This window comes from Coenobita brevimanus, unplaced genomic scaffold (assembly GCF_032717465.1).
Source record: "Coenobita brevimanus isolate Jiangsu-jjx unplaced genomic scaffold, ASM3271746v2 jjx.HiC_scaffold_2639, whole genome shotgun sequence".
NCBI lineage: Eukaryota > Metazoa > Arthropoda > Malacostraca > Decapoda > Coenobitidae > Coenobita > Coenobita brevimanus.
Window position 1 is genome coordinate 185,001 of NW_027643586.1, and position 5,000 is coordinate 190,000.

General features: G+C 44.2%; 1 long non-coding RNA gene across 1 annotated transcript in view; it reads left to right on the plus strand.

Annotated features, from left to right (window-relative positions):
- The window catches only part of LOC145389951 (uncharacterized), a 29,562-nt gene extending 27,595 nt beyond the window's left edge, over positions 1 to 1,967 (plus strand). The window contains exon 3 of the long non-coding RNA XR_013895548.1: positions 1,854 to 1,967. This is a non-coding gene — a long non-coding RNA (uncharacterized LOC145389951). The remainder of the gene's footprint in view (positions 1 to 1,853) is intronic.
- Positions 1,968 to 5,000: the final 3,033 nt, after the last annotated feature.

Consider the following 5,000-nt stretch of genomic DNA (forward strand, 5'->3'; position numbering starts at 1 on the left):
CAACATACATACATACATACAACATACATACATACATACATACAACATACAACATATATCCAACATACATACATACATACATACATACATACATACAACATACATACATACATACAACATACATACATACATACATACAACATACAACATACATACATACATACATACATACATACAACATACAACATACATACAACATACAACATACATACATACAACATACATACATACATACAACATACAACATACATACATACATACATACATACATACATACAACATACATACATACAACGTACATGGCGGGAAATTCCAACGGAACGCTGTCCTTTCCTCCCTACCACCCCCACTGTACTGTTTGTTTACATCTGACGGTCTGTCTGTTCATCTATCTATCTATTGCCAGATGCCTTAATTCCCTAAGAGGTGGCCACAAACAAATCGCCTCCATGTCGCCCTGTCCCCCGCCATTTCACTGCCCTGGTCCCAGCTCACACCCCCCTCTCTCATATACCTCTCCACGCCATCCCTCCATCTCATCCTTGGCCTCCCCCTCCCTCTGGCTGCCCAATCTGCCACCACAGTCCCTGCCACAGCTACCTTCATTCCTTACTACCCCTACCAAAACCACCACTACCACTACCTTTGCCTACCACAACTACCAGAAGCACCACCACCACCACCACCACCACCACCAGCACAAGCCTAAACACCCGGGTAATTCAAACGTGTCCCAGCCGCGGTTTCACATCATTAGCCAACAGCAAAAATCAGAGAGAGAGAGAGAGAGAGAGAGAGAGAGAGAGAGAGAGAGAGAGAGAGAGAGAGAGAGAGAGAGAGAGAGTGACTGGCCAACTCTATTCCTGGCCGCCTGGTGAAGGAGCGAGGACCTGACTGTTGTTGTTGTTGTTTATAGATTATCTCCGCCTATAGAGGAGACCGAGCCTTGATTACGGCCCTGTCGGTGTGTGTGGTTGGACAGGAGGTAGTAAGAAGAGGGAAAATAGAAAGATTAGAATTGGAGTATTAAAGGGGTGAGCGTTATTTAGGTGCAGCATCTGAGACACACTGAGGTGGTTTGGCCATGTGGAGAGGATGGAGAGTGAGAGACTGACGAGGAGAGTGTATGTGAGTGAGGTGGAGGGGGAGAGGGAGGGGGAGGCCAAAGATGAGATGGAGGGATGGAGTGGAGAGGTATATGAGAGAGGAGGGTGTGAGCTGGGAGTAGGACAGTGAAATGGCGGGGAACAGGGCGGCGTGGAGGCGATTTGTTTGTGGCCACTCCGTATGGGATGAAGGCGTCTGGCAATAGATGGACAGCTGTAAGGCGTGACGAGGGGGGTGGCGGAGGGTTCAGTGGGTGGGATGTGTGGGTTGGGGTAGATTCTGCCGCTCTGAGTAGTTCGGTTGCAGTGCAGTTTAGTAGATAATGTAGTAGGGCAAAAGGAGAGTTTGCGTTGCAGTGTTTGCAGTTTTGGTATTGTTCGTCGATTATATTGGGAAGGGGGCGATGTTCTAGCCGTAACCTTCGCAGCAGTGAATGAGTGTAGTTGTTTTCTTGTCTGGGATATGCTTGGTTGAAGGCTGATGCTTTGTTTAATATTTTCTTTTTGATTTGTGAGACACACACCCCTGCACATTGCTACACTTCCACACAGCCACACCTCACAAAGTCTCCAAAGTCACTTGCAGTAGAATATGATACACAAGACCCTGGTTGTGTTACGATTACTAACCCAATTAATGCTAGATCACATTTTTTTATTTTATTCTTACTATCTCAAGACGATTTTATTTAACCTACGAAAGATCTGTGGCAGTGAAGGTTAACTAAGATATTATTCCTTTCGCAGGGGTGACGAACGGCCAGTAACAGGAGCAGCCAACAGAGAGCTATGTGGCATTTCTTTACTGCAGTGTGTCACCATATCCCGCCCCACACCACCACACATCCCCGCCAGTCCCTCTCTACTCACCAGTCTTCGAAACGACCTAACATTGTCTTTCCAAAGCCACGAAGTGTAGATGTTGATACAAATAAACGTGAAATACAATTATGTCTGAGTTTCTCTCCTAACCTGAGCATGTCATCAAAAAATAGCCTCAATCTTGTACAATGACCTTCTTTTAATATTAACAGGCTTAAATACTAGCCGTAAATAACAAGTATAATTAGATAAGCATCCTGTGATAATTCTCTGAGTACATAATTGGAGAACTGAGGACACCAGAATTTTAGGACAAACCAAAGAAAAGCCAGAGAACTCAGGCATGACCAAAAGCACCCCACATGGCCTCCCTAGCATTGGAGTACTGGATATGTTGGTACTCCACTATCTGTGTTAGTCATGGAGGCTCAGTAGTACCCTTAAGACAAACTACTATATGAAAATCTGGTTGGAAAATGAGAAAGCTTTGAAGTGCATTGACACCGAGAGCTGAAATAATGCTCAAAATGTCGTCTATTGTATTAAAAGGAACCGATCAAGCCAGTCACTACTCAGATGCCGTAACTCTACCAGACAGCGATAGCCTGAAGGATCCATTGTATTCTTCAGTTAAATCTGGAATGCTGATCTCTCAAACTTCTGCTTCTACTACTACTACTACTACTACTACTACAACTAATAGTGATGATGATGAAAATAATAATAACAGTAAATTCCCAGCACAAAAGTAGTCAAGATACAGAGGGATCCCAGCACCTACATCACTCCAAAATCTCCTTACCTAAAGGCTCGTGGCCAGTGAAGTGCAATATTTTCGCACAATAGGACAAAATCAGTTCACGTTTCAGCACACTGTACGTAGAATGAATAAAATGTTAGTTTATGGAATACAGGAGTCTGCCACAACTCTCCATTCGGGGAAAAAAATGGCTAAAGGAAAAAACCCAGGCAGAGGTGAACAGGAGTAGGCTGTGGTATCAGACTGTTGATGTACCATCGATGTTTTCACTGCCTTTTCCTCTCATATACGAAATGAAACTAAAGCTTTAGTAATTCCCAAATACGCACATCATTGTTAACTGACGTGATCTGGTACGAGTATGGCTGAAAACAAAATGTGTAATGACAAAAGCGACCAGAAAACAACAATCGTTTTTTCTGCTACTCGGGGGTGTTATTACAGCCAACCGAGAAAGCCCGATGAAGCTACGTGTTTGGCCAGGTTTATATATCTGTCTATCAGTCTGCCTCCCTACCTGTCTACCTGCCTGCCTGTCTGTCTGCCTTTGTCTTCCTGCCTGTCTGTTAGCAAAATTATCGGAAAAAGTCAGCAGATTATCCTATTCTTTATTTAGATTTTGAATAAACCATTCCGTACAAGCCCTTTCTATCTGGGGAACGTTGTCGCTGGAAGCTGAGCAGGAAGAGTCAGCGGACACTGACTAATTTTTCGCAGTTACCCATCCATTTTACTGGTTTTCCCTGAACAGAAAGCCCAGCCCGACTTAGTCTGTGGTGTCACAAAAGGTGCGCGGGGAAGTCAAGCGTGCAGATCATCTCTGTCACTAGACTTTGATTTAGGTTAGGATGAAGTAATTCGATATTTACAGCATTCAGTAAAAGGTCAGGATTACAAGACAAGGATAAAGGTTCGGCCACCCATCATGTCCGAGACAGAGAGTCATCAGTTTCGAAGCATTGTGACGAAGAAGCAATAAACAGTAGGTCAGAGGTAGACTCCGTGGAGAGAGTGCGTCAGTACATCACGTCTACACAATTATTTTAATTTCTGTTACCATACTCTAAAGTCACAGGTGTTTATTGATAAAGGGGACTGGATTTTGAACCGCTTGTGAGGCACGAGTGTTGTTGGCGTCACTTCATAAGCTGGTGGTTAGATTTTGCTGGATTTTCCCGCCATTGTCCTCTTGCCTGTGATCTCGCCTTGTTCCCGCTGCACCCTCCAAAGGTATGCTGTTTGACTTTTACTACAGTCGCGGCGCACGACTCTGAGGTTGTCATTATCGTACCCTGGCAACTTACCATTCAAAAGTGCGACCGATTTCGTATCATATTATGCACGAATCAAAATATTAACCACGAATATATTATACACGAATGTTATTATTATACACGAGCATATTATACACGAATCACATGCGTCTCATATAATACACGAAATCAGACGTACTTTTGAATGGTAGTTGCCAGGCCACGAGAATATCCACCTCAGAGTCGCGCGCCACGACTATAATTCTGTACTCGTTTTACTCTAACTTGGCTCAAATTTTCCATCCCTCCAACCTGAATGCTGAGTTGTAGCAATAGATTAATGCTAGAAAATGTAAGTCACAAAAAAGTGGTATGGAAAGGAAGCCGTAGCGTTGTCCGTCTCTTCCAATGATCCATGTGAAGTAAGCTGCAAAAGGACGAAAATTTGGGCCACTTAACAATGAAAAAATAATATACTACGTGTTACAATGATAATCTAGGACGTTGTGGAGAGTTGAGAAGTTTGTGGTTTGCAATAGAGGGACAGGAAGACAGAGACAGACAGATAGAAGACAGACAGACGCAGGGTAAGGAGACAGACAGAGGAGACGAAGCGTCGCGTTATTATGAGTGTAGATGACTTCATAGAACTTTGCATTATAGTTGTGCCCAAACTTTAATAGCACGTCGTCTTATGTATAACCAAAGTCGTTTGACGTGTAGTGAACTAACACACACACACACACACACACACACACACACACACACACACACACATGCAACTACATCAAAACATCAAACCGTTCACGCCTTAAGGCCGGTTCACACGAGCAAAATCGCGGCAGTTTTTCTCGCCGATTTGCGGGGGAAAAATGCCGATTTTCGGCAATTCTACCGGAAAGGTGTTCACACGTACGGGGACTGAGTGGCAGGAACGCGGCGACAGTGTTTACAAACAAAGATGGACCCCCGTACTCGTACCAGGTGTGCAGCCCTTGCACTTGCACTTTCTCTACTTCAAGATGAGCTGTCACGCATCTGGACTCGTCCGTGGCTGTC